We start from the raw sequence: 20,749 nt of genomic DNA, 5'->3' as shown, positions 1-20,749 counted from the left end.
CTAGCCTCCTGTAAGTGCCCACAGTCAGAGGCTTTCTGCCCCACTTATTCTGAACTCACTGGGCATATGCTAGTTCCTTCTCACCCCTGCCACTCTTCACAGCACAGCTGGGTCTGGAGTTCCTTATCAGCAGAAGTTCCCTCAGTCTTCCTGTGGTCAGTCGCCCAACTCCCCTCACTATGGGGTGGGAGGTAAAAGTTCCTGTATCTGGGGCTGATGCAACCTCTCAAACCAATGGACCCCAGGACTTGCCTCTTGTTTAAGCAGTTTTGGGCTTGTTAAAAGGGACCCTAGCCTGGAGGTGTTTACTCTTCATAGGGGCCAAACCTCATCCTGGGATTTTTCTTCTGATCTTCTCAAATTGTCCCAGGAAGACCTCGGTTGTGCCACTCAAGCATACTTTTTTTTAAAAAAATTTTATTCTTTTTGCTGTCTGCATTTTCTTTTTCAACAAGGCTGACATGGGCATTTTTGGTTGACTACACAATTATAATCTATATCAAATTGCTTGTCTTCTGAAAGAGGGGTGAAAGGGAGGAAGAAAGAGAATTTGGAACTCAGAAGTTGAAAAATCAAATGCTAAAAATTTTTGTTTACAGGTAATTAAGAAAAAACAGATCAAACAAAAAAAGAAAAAGAAAAATTGATGCTATGTAAAACACATTCAAGAAAAATGATGATAAATTTTATAATTAATTTTTAAAAGGATGTTGATGACTAATGTGGAAATATGATTTTACATGTATAATATATATCAGATTGCTTGGTGTCTTGGGGAGGGACGGAAAAAATTTGGAACTCAAAATTTTACAATAATGAATGTTGAAAACTGTCTTTACATGTCATTGAGGGGGAAAAGTGTTGGTCCCTTCCTGAGAAAGAATGCAGTTGAGAGCCACAATAGATTCAGGACCTGCCACTAAATCAGGAAATATGAACATCTAATATGAACAATTTTAATGAATAAGACCTCAACAGATTAGTAGAGGGTAGGAAATTGAGGTGAGATATTTTACAAAATAAACTTTTATTGCTACCTTCTGTTGTAGTAGCTTTGTTCTTCCCCTGTAAACCCTCCTCTGCTTCTTCTCACAGCTATAACACCAAAGAAGACATTTCAAAACAATATTAATGCTGTCACTATACTGCCAATTAAAAATCTGATCATTTCTCTCCAATTCCCGCTGGTTGGAAGGAGTGAAGTACTAGACAACTCTGGTCCAAAATGTCTAGGTTGTGAACACCATAGGGGAACCTGAGGTCCATAATTCTGAAAAAAAAAAAAAAGAGAGAGAGAGAGAGAACTCAGCCCCATTGCAGAGACTAAGAAGCACTTTGGGACACAGGACGAAGAGAAAGTAAAGGTGTTTTCCTCAAGAGATGGTAATGCTGAATTGTGGGGTTAGAAGAAAGGTGAGAATTCAGATGTGGAACACAGCCTGGAGGCCTTCTCAAGACCAGAGTTCTCACCTTTTGGGGCAGAGTAAAGCGAGTGACTAAGCAGAGACGGCATCTTTTTAAGATTTTTAAGACATCTTAAAAAGACGGCAGCAGCACGGTGTTAGTATCTGTTAGTAGCTGCCAGAGCTCCAGGGAAAGAGCTAGCATTCTCTGTCCTGAGAGGAATCTCTGAGCAGGAAGGAATCAGAGGCCTAGGAACATGGTTTCAGGAGACTTAATGGAAAACCTCGGGCGCAGGGGTGGGACCCGGCGGTGTCTGGACGCCCCTTCCCTAGGCCTGGAAAGGGCCATGAGCCTCACCGAGAACCTGCTGATGGACCGCAAGGAGCACATCCTGAAGGTCGGCCAGAGCTTCGAGAAGAGTCCCGAGTCCTCCCCCGCACCATCCATTATGATTTTAAACCAACAGTCATAGATACTTCATGTGTAGGAAAACTCCAGATTGGCAAAGGAAATGGTCACAATTGTACTACTACACATTCCTGGATCAACACCTCCAATGACTGTGTTTAAAGGAAACAAAAGACAGACAGTTCTCATCATTAATCATGACACCAGTGAATACGTGTTGGAAAACCTCTGTAGCAGGATCCAGGTCAAGAAGATAAGAACCGAGGGAAGCAGCAAAATCCAGTCGAGAAAGGACCGGCCCCCTGTTTGGGCCCCATTTAGAGGTCCAGTAAAATCACCTGCTGGGCCAAAAGCCTTCACCTGAACCCCAATTGGATGACATTGAGAGGGAGCTGAGAGCAGAGGCTGAAATCCTGGAAGAGATGAGGAGCAGAAGCGGGAGAAGCTTCTCCGATTCCGAGCGGGGCAGCGAAGGAGACAAGCCGGACGCCCGGGCCTCCCTCTCCCAGGCTTCTCGACAGCAGTTCAGTCACAGGAAGCCTGTGGCCAAAGGCATCAGCCAACCCCGGGCAAACGACCGCTGAGGAAGACCTTGCGAAATGACTTAGAACTGAGTGAGTGTGGCAGTGACAGTGATGACTAGCAGCGGAGCTTCCCGCATGTGTCTCTGCTAGAACTCGTCGTGGAGACATCTGCCTGGCGAGAGCAGAAAATCCACCACCAAGGAGAGCGCTTGGCCATTAGTGAGCTGTCCCCAAGCTCGAGTAGGAGTGGTCTTGGATACATCATGTGAATACAGTTTTACAAGTTTTATCTAGATCTGTAGAATAAATAACTAGGAGGACTGTTTTTGGTTAACGTTTTGGATGAAACACCTGGACAGTTGGAGGGGGGAATCTTGGGTGTTCAGAGGTTGTGTGATAGACATCCTTGGCAATCACGAGTTTGGACCTTTCATCTTTATTTGGTCTTTGGGGGGAAGGCAGCATCCCCAGAGTGTGTTAAAACCTCTTAATTATTGCCCATGGTGGGTTGAAGATTGTAACTTTCCTTGCCCAATTAGACCTGACCTGTTAGGCCAGTGGAGACAGACTTAGGCATACATAGACTTTAGTGACTTTTCAAAGCTATGGATTTTTATGGTTTTTTTTTTTAAATTGTAATCACTGAGCCAGACAACTGTAAGTTAACTTGTTAAAATGTACTCAGGACAAACGTGATGATTGGGCAACAGTGATGGTAAGTGGTGATCATTATTCTACTGGTCTTTTACTTCAACCTACACCTGAGTTTCCAAAAGAGGTTTGGACTGGGGAAGCCAAGTGCAAGCAAAAAGGAAGTTGGGTTTTATGAAGCACATTCTGCTGCTGATTGATTATGCGGCCTTGTATAAGTCACTTCTCTGTAAAATGAAGTCATTGCATTCTCTAAGGTCATTTCTAGCAAAACTTTTCAGGAGTCAAAGATACTACTGTATTCCATTCTTACCTGTTCCATCCATAAGTGATAATACTCTTTGATTGGAAAGAGAATGGGAGAGGAGTTACCTGAGGATAGGAAAAAGAAAGTGTTGGGGAGATGAATATTGAAAAGTAGTGAATTCTTGATAGCACTTTGGGAGGGGTTCTTACTCTCTTCTATGGATGGATCCCTTTGGCAGCCTCATAAATTCTATGGATTCTTTCTCAGGATAAAGTTTTAAAGTAGCTGAAAGACATGTTAAATTTCAATTAGAGGTCAGTGAAATGAATGATGTAGAATTGCAAAAGGTGATCTCATGGGAAGGGTGGGAGAGCAGCTGTTCAGCCTGGGCTGAGGCAGGATTCTCCTGACTCAATTTCCCCACTGACACCTGGCAGACTAAGCCTGACTGAATGCAAGCTGACAATCTACTCCTGCCTGGAAATGACACGAAGTGTGGGGGATATTGTTTCCCTGCAACGTCCTTATTCTTGGTGGCAATTTCCATAGTCAAAAGGTTTGTAAGCTTAATACCAGATCTATTAAATTATAGATTATTGGTAGGGGAACATCCAAGGTCAAGTCTAAAATTAAGCTATTAGGCTTAGGATTTTAGACTAACAACAATAAGTCAGGGTCCTTTAATTCTTAGTAATACTGTGGAGACAATTAGGTCAAGAGCTTCTGCAGTTAGCAAACATAAATATTATTTGTGTCTCAGTTGATAAATGTTTTAAAAAAAATTCTTTTGTGGTCCATATTGTAAACGCTTTAAAAAGAAGTATCACCTGACCAAAAGTTTGAATTGTTTTATCTGTTATAAACTGTGTTAAAAATGAAAAGTAAAATTAAAAAAAAAAGAAATTAATGATGTAATTTTTTCCCCCATCCACATGCACCAATCTCTAATGGCACCCAGCTTCAGATATTTAACCATGATCTGTCTGGGTCTCTCCCAAAATACCATAATCCCTTGAGTTCGGTAACTCTCTCTAGTGTGATGAAAGCCTCCTTCTTGCAGGGGACACTCCTGTATACCTGATGAAAAATGTCAGGCAGATTTTTTTTATCACAACTTTATGACTTTGAGTCCTGGACTTGTCCAAAAGCTGAGCTTACATCCCACCTTCACTGCTTTCTCTCTGAGCTACTATGGACAAATCATTCAGTTTTTGGTTCCTCAGTATCCTTTTGACTACAACTCCAGGACTGGATTAAACCAGGAGTTCTTAACCTGGAGTCCCAGACCCCCAGAGGATCAATGGATAGATTTCAGGGGGTCTGTGAACTTGAGTTTTTTTAAAGGCATCTTTATTTCCACTAACAGCTAAAAGAACATTTGCATTTCCTTCAATTATTTAAAAACATCGTCTAGATCAGGGGTCCCTAGGTTCACCAGACTACCAAAGGGGACTAGGACACAAAAAAACTTAAAGAATCCTTGCATAAAACAGTCTCTAAGGTTGTTCCAGGGCTACAGTTCACAATTGAAGCAAAACACTCCCTAGAGGAGGGTAGAAGAATCTGAGAATGGCTCGTCTTGAAAACAGGGATATGAGGGAGAATAAGCACCTCAGCCAGGATGTACGATTGTTCATTAATCCCAGAGTGGGTCTATGTTCATGGCCCTGACCTTCAGCAGAAAACCAATGAAATTGGCAAGAGGAAACTGGACAGCAGGACCTGAAGGGGGAAAACTGAGTGAGTACAAAGGGACTCAAGGCTGGCAGCAACCTAGGAATCGGAGGATTTTAGATTTTCTGGTCTTCAGAAAGGAGGGTGTCAGAATCTTAATACAGCATAGTAGGGTTAAGGAAACAACAACCATAAAGGGCAGAGCCAACTTCTCTCTGAATGCATTCCATCTAGAGCACTTTTTTTTTTTTGGACTCCTTGGGCAGTCTGGTGAAACTTATGGACTCATCCTCAGAATAATATTTTTTAAATAACTGAAAGAAATGCTAAGTTCTAATTATAGGTAAGTAAAAATGAAAATGTAACGTTTCCCTATCCAAATTCATAGATCCTCTGAAATGGCTCCACAGGCTCTTTGGAGTCCACCAATCCTGACTTTAAAATCCCTGTTACAGCAGTTGGGTCAAAGGTCGAGTTCTGATAACTGATGAAAAATCATTTAAAACATGAGTGAAGATAACCATGGTAGAAATCAAGCTGCAGTAGCACAGACCAGATTAAAATGTAATTGGAAAATATTTAACATAATTAGTAAAAATACAATACAACATAGATCATGTTAACGTATGGTTTTCTAAGTCAACATGCCTCTCACAGAATGTGTTTCTATTGGATTTGACACAACCAATCTATGGGATGACTTTTCAGACAATTGCTCACCCAGGGCTTATCTGTTGCTGTATTATCCTTCTTTCTGAACTGAACATGGCACAGGGTAGCCCTGAGTTGTACCTGGTCTAGAGGTGCAGATCGATCCTATCTCTCTTGCTTCTTATTCAAAGAATGAGATGCCTGAGCAGAGGAGTAGAAGAACATCTCCCTTGTCTCTACCCTAGGACAAAGCTCAGTGCTCCCACCCTAATTACAGCTCTAGTCAATGGTGTCTTGAGAGAACAAGAGATTTTCCAAGGGCTGCAGTCACTGATATAGCTAGATAGGTAAAGGGTAAATGATAGAAATCAGTGTAGGGAGGTTCTGAAGCCCAGGAGAGGAAATCTCTATAGTCCAGATAAGAGACGGTCATTCATATCCAGTGACCCAGGAGGCCAAAGGGAAAGGAAAAGTTTTCCAAAAGTGAGGAAAGAGATTGCACTTAGGTTCTTTGCAATGTCAAAGCCAAGGAAAGGAATCATAATGGAATGAAGGAGGAAAAAAGAAGCAGAGAGAGGCGGGTGCCTGCCCAAGCCTGTAAGACTCCCACAGCAGGAATTAAGGTTGAGGAAGCAGATTCTAGAATGACTAAAACACCTAGTAGCTTTGCCAAACTCAAACTTCTTTGGCTAGAAATCAAGCACTTAATCTAGCATACAGCCTAGACAGGTTTGGACTGGCTGAATCAGAAAATAAAGATTGGGGGGTGGGGGAAGACTAAGATCTCATTTACAGGGAGCTGATGACATGGGTCACATAACCTCTGTCTGCCTTAGTTTCCTCAACTGTAAAATGGGGATAATAATAGTACCTATCTCACAGGGTTGTTGTGAGGATGAAATGAGATAATAACTATATATTAATTATAAATTATGCACACACCCCACACATATTGTAGTTTAGTCACATCTGGCTCTCTATGACCGTATTTCAGAGTTTTCTTGGCCAAGATATTGGAGTGGTTTGTCATTTCCTTCTGCAGTTCATTGTACCAGTGAAGAACCAAAGTAGACAGAGTTAAATGATTTGCCCAGGGTCACACATTTAGTGAGTTTCTGAGGCCAGATTTGAACTCATGAAGAGGAATCCTCCTAATTCCAAACCCAGTGCTCAATCCATTAAGCCACCTAACTGATATATGTATGTATATATGTATACGTGTGTGTATATATCTTAGCACAGCACGTGGTATATAGTAGGAACAATACGAATGTTTATTTACTCTCTGTCACTGATTTCCTGCAGATTTGAATGTATAGCACCTAAGACAACACTTCTCATATAACTGCTCTGTGATTTAGGGGTTAGAAACATAAATCACAAGCTCCCATTAATTTATTTTTCCTAATCATCCAGAGGACACAGTTGGTTCCAAGCAAAGGCATTAAACAAAAGAGCAGAGTAGGAAAAGTCACAAAGCTAGATTCTAGATTCCCTACCCCACCATTATAAATTTGGGCCACACTATCCATACACACACACCCCCTCAGTGTGTGGGGAACACACATAGGAAACATGTGCGGTCCAGGCACGTGAATGGACGGTCAAGACATGCTGCCCATACTGCAGGGTCCCAGATATCTGTTGCTAAGGACATTATCCTGCTCCGTCTGGGTCACCCTGGTGTCTGATCTTTGACAGTGTCAACTTTTATCTTACCACCTAGAGGCTTCTGAAAATTTGTGTGACAGGAGAGTAGGTGATGAGTGTGTTGGTTGAAGTGACAAAGGTGCACTTGGTAATGACTACAAACGCCTTGCTGTCCTCTGGTTGATGGGAGAGTCAATTGTTATGTGATCTATCAGTTACTTAGCCAGCTTTGGGAGTGGGGCAGAGGGGGAGGGAAAGAGGTGTAGTATACTATTTGGTCACTAGATGGTGCTCCAAGCACTCATGAGTAGCCTGCTTCTAGAGACCTCAGGCTGGGATGCCATTGAATCTCTGGGTTCAATGAAAGTCTAGGAAGCATGATCTGGAAAACACTCCAAATTACCAAGATGGCAAAAACTCTCTAGCATTCATTTTCTTGCATGTCCCCTTCATTTTCCACACCCTTAGTCAGGACCTCCCCAAGTTCATAGTATTCAACAATTCATTCTTAATGGCTGTATAATTTATTAACACATTTAGAAAGTATAACAAACTCAGCTAAACATTTAGACTTCCAGAAATAGCTGCAGTTGGTGCTGCAGCTTGGACGGATTTTTTCCCTTTTTCCTCCATATCTCTTCCCAGTCGGTCTGAGGTGAATAGAAAGAAAAAAGAGATTGGGACAACGTCAAAGTCATGGGAGCTGCATCAGCAAGGAAGGAAGGAAGAGGAGAAAGAAAGCGTGGTTTTGAATTCTGCTTGATGTTCCCCATAGCAGCTGCTAGTTTAGCCATGATCCAGGCTACGTTTGGCTGCTTTCCATTTCCTCTGGCTGTCTCTGATCCACGCTGACATCTGTTCTTGTCTGGCCCTGCCTCCACAAATGGCTTCACAAAGAAATCTCAGTTCTCACTTTGCTTTCTCCCGCCTGCCCACAGCTGCAAAGCAATTACATCCATGCTCCGGGCTCTGCTCTTGACCACATACCAGGCTAAAAGCATAGACTTTCAGGTGAATTCTTCCTCCTTTTCCATTTCAGCCTGTGAAAACTCTCTGGGCATTATTCTTTCCCAGGAGAAAAGGGATTCAATCCAAGAACTCTGGCAAGGTAAGCCTGCATACAACAGAAAACCTTAGGCAAGAAGGAGCAGCATTGGTATCAAGAACCCTATTGACCACAGGCTCAAGGCATACTGATAAAAGAAAAAAGACCTTCATAAGATGTGACTGGCTCCTTCCATTTACTCCTGGTGAGACAAACTGTTGTATAAACTCTTACAGAAGAAACCCAGCATTTAGAACTAGGAGGGAACCTTTGAAATAATATATTTCAAGTCCCTCCTTTTTCAGAGGAGGAGACCAAGGTCCAAACAGTGACATGTCTAAGATTGTACAAGTGAAAATAAGGCAGAGGACAGCAGATGGCACAGTGGCCCCACCCCTGAAGTCCAGATGGACCTGAGTTCAAATCTAGACTTAGATACTTACAAGCTGTGTGACCCTGGGTAAGTCACTTAATCTCCGATTACCTCCAAAAAATAAACAAAAAAAGAAAATAACATAGCTTGATTTCTAAACCAGATCCTCTGGACTCTATATCCCATGTGTGTTCCACACTGCTCCTCCAGAAGGATTCCTCCTGAATTATTTTCTCTTGCTTCTAGCTGAAACCCATCCTTTCTCTCACAGCATCCTCACATATTAGAATTCCCCGTAACTAGCAAATGCTCAACCAGGCCCTGAGCCCAGGTCAGAGCAGAACCTGTGACTGATAAAAAGACACATTTTAAGTTTAAATCTGGCGCTCTGCTTTGGAAATGTGGTACTTTCTGCCTCTAGAAAGATTTAAAACCATAGAGCTTTGGCTAAGGAAATGTTTATTGCCTGGTGTGGCAATAAGAACTCTTAAGCTTAAACAATGCAATGATGCTAATCCAAAACCCAGTGACCTTATGGATGCTTAGTTTTTCTTTATCAATTGCCTCTGGGTTTGTGGAAGTAGAAAGGGAGTCTTCTCTGATCTCAGAAGTGAACATCTTTCTGGGAGGTGTTTGGTGCCTGAACCCTGCAAAAGTAAGCAGAACTTCAAAGGGAAGAAATGAAAATTAATTTTTAAAAAATTAAGTTGGTTTTGATCAAATGTTCTGGGTCAGAGGGTCACAATGGCCTGGACCTCTGAAGCAACATGGCATAAAACAGGCTGCTGGAGTTAGGCGCAAGACTACTCAACAAGCCTTTGTTAAGCATAGCCAGCCACTGAGCCAGGTATAGGGGGTCCAAAGACAAAAGACACAGAGTGCCTTCAAGAAGCTTCTGGGTTATTGGGGGAAATAGTATGTACACAGATAAGTAAACACAAAAAAATATGCAAAGTACATTGAGGGAGAAGGAAGATTACTGGCAACTGGGAAGACCAGGTGGCACTTGAAATGAATCTTGAAGATTTGAATTCAACCAGGGACTCAATTTCTTCACCTATAAAAGGTTAATACTATCTCTATCAGGATACCCCACAGCATTGTCAGAGACTTTGTTAGATAACAAACATAAAGCTTTGCAAACCTTTAAGTGCTAAAGAAATTTCACCTATTATCTAATTCTTTAGCCTCCAAATTTTTTTGATCACACATTCCTACTCTATTAATAAGACATTTTTGAGCACCTCCTCCAAATAGGACTCTACTTTTTTCTAAATTATATACATATGCTGTACGAGTAATCATGTATGTTATAAATCTCATAAAATAATTTTTTTAAAAAATGAGATAAAAATGAAATAATATTTTATTCTAAAGTCAACTGGGGGAGGGGGCCAGGGAGCACTGGAGCTTATTGAATAAGGGAGCAACCTGGATAAACCTGCACTTTTGGAAAATCACTTTGGTGGCTCTGTGGATGCTGAATGGGAGTGGAAAGAGATTTGAGGCTTGAAGATCAGGGAAGAGGTGACTAGATGAGTGGAGAAAAGGGGGATGGATACTAAAGATACCGTAGAGGTTTTTAAAAAAAGACAAAATTTGGCAGTGGATCGGACATGTGAGTTGAAGGTAAGTGAGGAGTCAAGGGGAATGAATGACAAAGTTGTAAACCTGTATGACTGGGAAGATGGTGCTGCCCTAAATAGAAATAGGAGATTTTGGAAGAGACAAGAGCAGAGGGCAAGGAATTACTGTAATCACAATTCATTCCAGTTTGCTTGTGCTGTGCTACTCACTCTTTTCCAGTGGAAAAACAAACAGGTCAGGAGAAGGAGAAAGGGGAACTTATTCAGGTGCAGAACCACCTGAGGAAGTATGCATATTGAATCTACTAAAAGACAGAGGAAAGAGGGTAAAGGGGGAAGGGAGTTTGACCTTTTGTAGCTACTGTAGGTGTCTGGACCAAGATACTCTGAGGAGTAGACTGAGGGAATGTTTTGGGGGGTGTTGGAGGCAAGCCCACAATTAGGGGGGAGGGATAGATGTGACTCATCTTCCCATCCTCCCATTGGTTGATCACATATTTCTTGAGGGTTAAGCCACAGCCCTCCTCCTGGGGTTATTCTATGGCTTTACAGGGGGTCATGGTTCCCACTTTAGAAATGACTGAGCTAGTTCATCCTTCTCATGATGTTCAGTCATGTTTAGTTATGTCTGACTCTCTCATGACCTCATTTGGGATTTTCTTGGCAAAGACACTGGAGTGGTTTGCTTCTCTAGCTCATTTGATAAATGAGGAATCTGAGGCAAACAAGGTTAACTGACTTGCCCAGGCCCACACAGCTAGTGAGTGTCTGAAACCAAATTAGAACTGGAAGACTCATTTTCCTGACCCAGGCTTCTCATCATACTAGTGAATAAATAGACTCAAAGAGGGGAAATGTCAAATCACAGAATCATAGATTTAGAATTGGAAGGAAGATCAGAGATCATGGATTAAGTCTAACTCTATCCCCATTTTATTGAAATAGGCTGAGCGAGGTATCGGAAGCAGGATCAGGTTTACTTTATCATCAGGTTTACTATGCCATGATGACTCTCTGAGTGACATGCTTACAGGCACACAGGCAATGAAAGGCAGAACCAGAATCCAAACCAAAATCCTCTGACTCCAAAGAAAGCACTAGTTCTTCTCTATTTGGCACCTTCCCTGTGGTGCACATTTCAAATGATCTGCAGGCAGGTAGAATCTTCAGCTCCTAGCTTTGGTTCAATAATGGCTTCGCATCGCTCATGTTCACCACTTTCTCTTTATTCTTTTCTGCTTGAAAATATTTTATTTCATTGAATATGCATTTTCTGTTTTTTTCCACTTCTTATTTTCAAAGAAAGAAAGACATTGCAGCTGAGTACCTAAATAAAGGAAGGAAGTGGGTTGGTCTATTTCAGCCCTTCCTGTCTCTTAGTCTCCTTACAATTCAGGTAACTGGTGGAAATAAATAATGCTTTTATATTTAGGAATACTGTTTTGTTCAGGTCTCTTGTATCCCTGAAAAATTATACTACACCTCTCCAACTCCCAGGCATGAACACTCACTCATCTTTATTCATGATCCACACAGGTTATGATACCCATGTTGTTAGCAGGTAAGCCAGCAGAGGGAGCTAGCAAACTCATCCCATTCTCAGATCTGTCCAGATCTTTACTCTGAAAGTAATGATAATATTGATAACAACAGTAACTGATGATAACAGAGAAATTCAACATTTTAAAAGTACTTTTCCTGCATTTTCTCATTTGATCCCCCTCAAAGATCCTGTGAATTAAGAGCTACGTTGTTGTTCCCATTTCACAGATGAGGAAATACTAAGTGCCTACACATGACCACACAGCTCTTCAGCCTCAGAGGCAGGAAACTGGGGATGAAGATGATGATGACACTGCCTTTGATCCAAAAATGAACCAGGGAAGACTAAATGATAAACCCGGGTTGTTCACATTATCCTGTGCCTTGCAAAAGGAATGGTGGCTGGATGGGTTTTGTGACTTTGCCAAAGTAGGAAACTCCTGACCGAGGGAACTCCCTTTATCTTCTCTGAGACTTACAGTCTTAGAAAATTGTCTAGAGCAGTGAGAGGTTAGGTGATTTGCTCAAGGTCACACAGTCGTTATGTGTCAGAGGTGGGATGTGAACCTAGGTCTTTCTGGCTCTGAGGCCAGTTCTCTATCTACTGTTATTGGGAAAGTCTAATGTAATTATTAGAGGTTAGACTTTCTCCCCCTTTTAGAAAGTGAAAGGCATATTGTTTGGTTCTGTAAAGCTGGAAGTAGGAAATCAAGTTGAAGAGATTATAGTCAAAAGTATATGGCAGTAATAACAATAATACATCAGTGTTTAACAGGTATAGATGTTTACAAAGGGGGAAACTAGGTGGTGAAGTGGATAGAGTACTGCGTCTGGAGTCAGAGAAATCTGAGATGAAATTCAGCCTAAGATACTTACTAGTTGTGTGACCTTGGGCAAGTCACTTAACTCTGCTTGCCTCAGTTTCTCATCTGTAAAATGAGCTGGAGAAGGAAATAGTAAACACTGCAGTATCTCTGCCAAGAAAACCTCAAATAGGGTCAGGAAGAGTTGGACTTGATTTAAACAACCGAACAACAACAATACCAACAAATAATGTACATTATTTCATTTAAGACTCACAACCATCCAGAAAATGTAAAAGGCACTGTTATTCCCATTTTACTGATTAGGAAAGTGAGGTTAAGAGCCTCTAAGTGGCTTGCCTATGATCATACACCTACTAGCTGTTGGAGACAGGATGATGGTGGTGGTGGTGGAGGTGGTTGTGGTGATGGAAATGGTCATGGTGACGATGATGATGATATTACAGAAATAAACCAATTAAGGCACGATGATGTGTTGAGCTTGATCACTTTGTCCTATTTCTAAATGTATGTGTATATATATATTATATACACACACACATATATACATATATAATGTGTATATATATGAACTCTAATTTATATATATACATATGAAATCTAATTTAATTATTAGAGGACAGACTTTTTTCCTTTTTAGAATCTGGAAAGCATATTCTTTGACTCTGTGAAGATAGAAATGGAGAACCAAGCTGGAGAAACCATGTTGATGAACCATCTGAAATAGTGACATTCACCCTATAGTACTAGCATGGCACAGATAAGAGGTTTACAAATTGGATTGTGCTAAGCCTCAGGCAGAGGTTGCCTGTAAGTCACCAACGTGGATTTGGACCCTATAAGTCAGCAAAGGCCAGTTCAGAGCTCAAAGGAAATGAAACAAAGGGAAGCCTGAATTGTAAAGGAACCCCAAGAAGGAGATAAAAAAAAATATGCTCAGTTTCTACAGGCTCAGGACAAGCCCAGAAGAGAATGTAAGGATTGTTAGAGACTCTCCACAAGCTGGGTCAGAGAACGGCATCACAAAGCCAATATTTGTCTATTTATGGGCCAGAAGAACAAGGCCCAGGAAAGATAAAACTGCTGATATAAAACAAACTTTACTGGCTATTCTGCTGCTGGAAAAGATGTGGCAACTACTATACTTGTTTGGATCTGTGGCTCATGATGAGAAACTCACATGAGATCAAGTTTTTACTAGGTGCCAAATATCACAAGCAAAGGATGTATTTTCGCAGTGTAGTCAAATGGCTTTTCAAAACCATGGATATAGAGGCAGAAGATGTAGGTTAGATTCCCAATTTAGCATATTATCTTCAGGAACTTGCCCAGTGACAACCAGGAAGGTCCACCAGGTAGGTCTTTGCCCTGGGTCACTGGAACTACATTTGTACTCCCTTAGTAGCATAGAAACCATTGAGTTTAGCATCTAGTTAGAAAGATTAATTATTTTAAATGGGAAATGACTAAATGGTATATGCTTGGTGGCCTCTGGTTCCAATATTGCTAGGAACAGTCCTGCCTAGGCAAGTCATTTCACCACTGTAGGCTTTAATTGTCACATCTATAAAATAGAGACAATTTATGCTTACTAGCTATGTGATCCTGAGCAAGTTACTTAACCTTGATCTGTCTTATTTTCCTTATCTATAAAATGGGATAATAATAGCACCCACCTCCCCAAGTTGTTGTAAGGATAAAAGCAGGTAAGATAAGGTACTTTGCAAACTTTAAGGCACTATAGAAATGCTACCTATTATTAATACCTATGTAGAGACCATTGAAGGCTCCTTTCAGATCTAAATCTAATTATCCCATTAAAAAGTGAGAAAGATTCTTGAAAATAGAGATTATTTCATTCCTTCATGGGTATCTTCAGCACCTCAGATTGTGCCTGGCACAGAGCAGGCAGTTATGAAATACTTATTAATTGGTTGATTGATTAATTATGATGCTGTTAAAGAATCCGATGGTCCTGGAGTATCCTAATAATTACAATGCACATTTCATCCTGTACTCAGGAGGATGGAAATAGTCAAACTGAGTGTTTTAGTTGCTACGGAACAAGCTTTGATATCAAGAGTAGGTTTTTACTTGAGTCAAAGAAAAATGAAGATACTACCTACAGTTTGAGGGAGGCTGGCTGGAGAAGGATCTAATTAAGGCAAGTGGTCATCAGGAGAGTTCTCCACTTGTAGGCAAGTGCCTTTGGTGCCGAATAATTCAGCAGGGTTCCTACTTGAGGTCTCTGAGGTTTAATAAAAGTGAGGTGTCCAACCCCACTAACATCGTGGAACTTGGGGCGATCGCTTCCTTGCCAAAAGGAAGAATGCTCAGCTTAGAAGTAGATTCATATTTCTTACCATTTTGCTTCTAAGGCTTATCTGCTGTTATTTTGTTGCTTCTTATTTATGTTCCCATTCTCCAAGTGGCGCAGTGGATGGAAAGCAGGGCCTGGAGTTAGGAAGACTTAAACTTATGTATGTCTGCTCATACACTTACTAGCTGCGTGATCCTGAGCAAGTCACTTAAGCTCTATCTGCCTCATTTTCCTCATCCATAAAATGGGGTTACTGATAGTACCTACTTCCCAGGGTTGTTGTAACGATAAAAGGAGATGATCTATATATTTTGCAAACTTTAAAGCATTATGTACATGCCAGCTACAATTTTTAAGCTTTAATAGCATTTATTTTCCCTCAATTATGTGTAAAGACAATTTTTAGCTTTCTTTTCTTAAATTAATCTTTTAGCACCCAGGGTGCTATGGATGATGTCTGACCAAGCTCTAAGCACTCCCCAGCCCCCTTCAGCCACCTTCATGACTATTGAAACAAATTGTTCATGTCCACCCATTCCACCTGGGGATGTCTTCACGTGCTCATTGATGGGTTTGAGGCCTGCTACCCTCAACATGGTTTAGCCTATCTTCTGAGACAGTTTTACCATTGTGTGGTTGCTGTGCATACTACAACTTTTTGGAGCCATAGGTGAGAATTAGGTGACAAAAGGACACTAAAAGTAGATGAGTAGCCCTGAAAAGGGCTCGGAAAGCCCTCACACCAGAGCTGCTAGTCCTCCTGAACGCCCCATACACCCAGATTATAAATAAATCTTCCTTGCACATCTTTTAGAGTTATTGAGTTGTTACTTAGATTAAAAAAAAATTTAGTAATTTTTCTGTAGAGTAATTTTGCCACAGTATACTTGAGATTAAATTGTAATTGGGAAATTATAATTAAATAATATGTTTATGTTATTTATATATTACATATATTTATATATTATATATATTTAAATTATATATAATTATGTATTATAATATATTGTGTAAATAATAAAATAGTTTACAAAATGTAGAAGAATATTATATATAGATATTATAATATCGATATATATTACATATCGATATTATAATATAGAAGAATATTAAAAACAAAATATAGAAAAATAGAAGAAAGGTGATGTTACTAGCTGATGTTCTAAACCAATGTTCAGCCACAGGGATCCTCCTGCACAGTTTAATGGTCTCCTTTTCTATTTGTGTTCAACACCATTACTCCCAAACACTGTGTCCTGCCATCTACCCTGACACTGTCCTCCAGATCTGTCCAGGTCTTGTCACCTACCATGCCACTGCACCCTCTGGCATACCAGCCCTGGCTATCCAACCTTCAGACTCCCAATCATCACCATCCAACCTGAAATTTGAAATCTAAATGTATTCTCTCCTCCATGAATATTTCCATCCTTCTGAGTACAGGATGAAATGGACATTGTAGTTACAGGACAACAGGATCATAATTAATCAATTAAGCAATCAATAAGTGTTTCATAAGTAACCACTACGTACTAGGTACTGTATGAGGGGCTAGGGATACAATACAAGACAAAGAATGAAATCACCTCAATTTTCATTAGAACTTCAGCTCTTTCAGAGCAGGAAGTATAAACTTATAACAAGAAACCATGTCACATCATGGAGAACGTGCTCGATTGGAAATCAGGAAATTTCTAGATTCCAATTCTTTGACGTTTTCAACCAAGTAACCATGGGCAGATCCCTTCAACTCAGAAAACTGGTGTGACAGGAGTAGCAATGTTGACCACTGACTGAGGAACTGGGGTGCCCGAGTGTTGACTCTAAAACTCTCCTACTGTACAGTGGGGATAATAATGCCTAGAGTGAGCTATGGTGAGGCTCAAATGAGAATGTGAAGAGTTTAGAAAATCTTATGGCCCTTTAGAAATGGGAGTTGTTATTGTAAGGGTCCTAAAATCCTACTCTTGACCTGAGGGAATCACTCAAAAAGATATTAGTTGTCTGCTGAAAGACTTAACCAGAAATTCAAAGTCATCTTTATTCTTTCTGAAATATAATGCTGAATCTGTGTTGAACAATCATTAACTAATAACTAGGAGGCCCTTAGGTGGCTGGGCCTGGAGTCAAGAATATTAAGTTCAAATCTGGCTTAGACACTTTCTAGGTGTGTGATCCTGGGCAAGTCACTTAACCCCTTTTTGCTTTAATCCACTGGAGAGGTAAAAGGCTAACACTTCAAAAGTGCTCTAAAATTTGCAAAGGATTTTATGACATAATGATTGTAAAGCACCTAGCACATAGCTGTTACTATTATCGTTAGCTATATGCTTTATCTCATTTGAGTTTCCTCATCATCCTGTAAGGTATTATTATCCCCATTTTACAGAGATGCAAACTGAGGTCTAGAAAGGTTAAGCTATGTAGTCAGGGTTACACAAATAGCAAGTAGCAACACTGGAATCTAAACCCTGATGTGCTGACTCGATTCCATTACAGTTTTACACAACCCAGGGTCAAAGGTTCTTCCCTAGTATGGAAGAGAGGTGATCTTTAGTCCCGCACACACTCACATATGCCCTATTCCCTCTTCCCCTCCCACAATTGCAAACAGATCAATCGCTTAGTTTCATTCATACTTTACAAGTAGGAGAGTCTGAACCTAGTTTCAGCTGAAACCTGAGCAGAAAAAGAAATCTTAAAAACCCATCCTTGTTTGCAAGAGAAAATTTGTATTCTGTCATACCACTAGGGGGAGCGCAATTCCAGGGTAACATCCTCAAAGAGTTCAAAATGAGGGATGCAGATAGAAGGAAACTAGAAAGCCCCTGGGAAAAGGATAAAAGCCTAACTGGGGAGTCAATGTAAGAATTTGTCCTTTGTATTTCCCAAGTATTGAAGACAGCACTCATCAATAAAGCACATTTATTTATGCCGCAGAGGATTTCTCTCAATAAACAATAGAATTCATACAAGATGATTAACAAAAAATTATGCACTGCCATCATTTCTAAATGAAGTCTATAAATTACTGTTGTTTTAAGTACTTAAGAAATAAAGAAAATACAGTATTCCTACTCCTGTTACAGCTGGAGCCTCCCCTTCCCCCAGGTGTTCAAAGGCTGTAGACAACAAAATGTCAAAAATTCTAGTCTTCCGGCAAACAAATATCTAGATGGTGAAGACGGAGGACCTGGTTTCAGAGGCCATGTTCTGGTGCTAACTAGTCGGAGTGGTCTTAGGTTAAATCACTTTGCTCCCCTGGGTCTTGGTTTCCAGATCTATAAAATGAGGAGGTCTGACTAGAAGATCTCACAGAATCACAGAATTCTCGAGCTAGAAGGGTGGTCACTTAGTCCAATCCATATCTGAACAAGACTCTATGACATCTCCAAAAGTAGTCAACCCCACCACTTAAAGATTTCTGATAACAGGACCTCCCACCTCCAGAGACATCCCTTCCACTTTGGTTCGGATTGCTCAACTTAGCAGGAAATATTTTCTGACATCAAGCTTAAATTTGCAACTTCCACCCATTGTTCCTAGTTCTGCCTTCTGGGACTAAATAGAGCAAGTCTAATCTACCTTCCAAATGACTGCTCTTCACACACTTATGTAACACTGATTTGGGTTTTTCGTTGTTGCTGAGTTGGTTCAGTCATGTCCAACTCTCCATGATCCCATTTGAGGTTTTCTTGGCAAAGATCCTGGAGTGGTTTGCCATTTTCTTCTACAATTCATTTAACAGATGAGGAATTGAGGTAAACAGGCTTAAGTGACTTGCCTAGGGTCACACAGCTAGTAAGTATCTGAAGGAGAACTTGAACTCAGGTCCTCCTGACTCCAGGGCTGACACTCTATCTACTGTGCCATCTAGCTGACTGAAACACTGACTACCTTGGCTCCTACTACCTGAAGGTTACGTCTCATTCCTCCTGGAGTTCTCCAGCACCCTTGAGGGGTTTATGGGTGTCTAAGCTTTCTGCCAGTGGGGCTCCAGCCCCACTGATGGTATTCCCTCAAGTTTAGGGGGGTAGCCCCTTGCACTCCAGTTCCATTTAGCTACTTAATAGTCAGACTAGCTTTTACAAATTAATATTTATTTCAAAAGGTATAACCACAAATATGCAAACAAATTAGTTCTATAGAGCACATTGTCCCAGATTCAAGTCCAAATCCTTCCCCCTCACCCCCACCTTGAACTATAGTCCCAGATACCCTGATTTCTCCAGGTTTCCCTGACAGGCTGACTAAATATACCATGACATTTGCAATCCTGGCTCCAAGTTCTCTATGGCTCAGACTCCCAGGTCTGATGGGAGATCACTTCAAGCGCCCAAAACTGGGGACAAATAATACAAAACAGAGACACCAGGCCCATTTCTCTGACCTGAGGTCAAAGAAAGGGGATAGTATTCTTTCTTTCCGTTCAATTCATGATACCAGTGCTGTGGGCAGACTCAGATCACCCTCTGGAATTAACAGGAAACAGCATGATGCAAGAAAAAAAGAGAGATTGCCTCAGTCTGGTCAGTTTTCAAGATGCACCTAGTCCCACTTATGCAGCCAATCAGAGGTATTAGGAAAACAAAGGCTTCAGAGTACCTCCATGTCAAGCCATCTGGGTATGCCCAGGACAAACCCCCTCATACTTAAAAACTGCTAGCCAACCCCACTTAGTCTTTGCAATGCCAGGATTCTCATCACCAAGACACCATTTCTTCTGCATAGAATGCTTCCTGCTCTTCTTCCACCTGCCTCATTCCTACCTTTTCTTTAAGGTCCAGCTCAAATCTCACCTCCAAAAAGCCCTCCTGGGACACACCATTCTAAAACGCACGCACTTTCACACTGAACTTTGTATTATAGTTCTTTATATGTCTTATCTTTCTTACTAGACATATGCTCCTATAGGACATGGAGTGCATCTTATTCTTTTTGATGACCTAGTAATGCCCAGCTCAAGCCTTTAATCATCAATATGTTACTTAATTGAACGAATTTGGTCGTTAGAGTGGATAGCAAAGAGAACAGCACCTCTGCACGGCGGTCACCAGATGTCGCTCTCCGAGACTACAATGCAGCTCCTAGTCCTCTCCGTGAGTGGCTGGATAGACCAGAGAGCGGGTGGAACAGCTGCAACTCCGCTGTCAAAACAGAATTCTATTTAGGAACGTGAAGCCTCCCTGCCCTGATTTCCCACTAGGATCCCTGGTGAGCTCCCTGCAGTCTATAGATGAAGCTGCTTCTCCCTTCCCTCGCCACCCCGCTGGGAGCCCGCCGCACTCATCATCGAGAGCGGTGAAGGGGAAAGAGCTAGTCAGAAGACCTGAATTCGAGTCCCAGCTCGGCCCTACCAGTACGTCCTCAGGGGCAAGTCATTGAACCTTAGTGCATCGCTAAGGGTCCTGCCGGATCAGACTCTGCAAACTTCATCTTCCTTATCTGAAAAAACAAGAATAAAACTCTACCTGCTTCTTTGCAACGTTCCGGGGAGCAGGGAGGTGGAGGGGGGAAGTGCTTTATGAATTGTAAAGTTTTCTACTATAAGTGAATTTTTAGTAATATTTATTTTGTTGTTTTTATCCATGAGATATGAGTCCCAAAAGGCTACATCAAGGTCCCTGATCCTTTTTATGGGATCATAAAAGAACAGATTTAGCACCTGAAGGAAATTTAGGAGTCATCCAGTTCAGACCTCTCCTTCTGGGATGAAGAAACTGAGTTCCAAATAGGGAAAGTGATTAGCCTAGGGTCACTCAAGTAATAAATGGCAAAGCTAGGATTCGAACCTAGGCCCCGTAATTCCAAATTCAATACTTTTTCCATAGTGCCACGAATTGAAATTGA

The 20,749-nt window shown here is 41.2% G+C and overlaps 1 protein-coding gene and 1 pseudogene across 7 annotated transcripts in view; one reads left to right on the top strand and one right to left on the bottom strand.

Moving 5' to 3' along the window:
* Positions 1 to 20,749, bottom strand: part of MGST2 (microsomal glutathione S-transferase 2) — a 105,472-nt gene that overhangs the window by 59,266 nt on the left and 25,457 nt on the right. For 3 of the 7 annotated variants that reach the window (XM_072621095.1, XM_072621091.1, XM_072621094.1), the window contains exons 2-3: positions 3,444 to 3,519; positions 3,301 to 3,359 (exon numbers count right to left, since the gene is read on the bottom strand). The exons of 3 other annotated variants lie outside the window; for them this stretch is intronic. The gene's annotated coding sequence lies outside the window, so the exon portion shown is untranslated. Of the gene's footprint in view, positions 1 to 3,300; positions 3,360 to 3,443; positions 3,520 to 19,936; positions 20,047 to 20,256; positions 20,340 to 20,749 lie in introns of those variants that run through there. One more of the 7 variants, XM_072621093.1, reaches the window with a different exon arrangement.
* On the top strand, positions 1,661 to 2,455 carry LOC140511860 (ELL-associated factor 1 pseudogene; annotated as a pseudogene).

Source organism: Notamacropus eugenii, chromosome 6, assembly GCF_028372415.1.
Source record: "Notamacropus eugenii isolate mMacEug1 chromosome 6, mMacEug1.pri_v2, whole genome shotgun sequence".
NCBI lineage: Eukaryota > Metazoa > Chordata > Mammalia > Diprotodontia > Macropodidae > Notamacropus > Notamacropus eugenii.
Note: the sequence above shows the minus strand (reverse complement) of the source record. Positions and strands in the feature narration are given on the sequence as shown.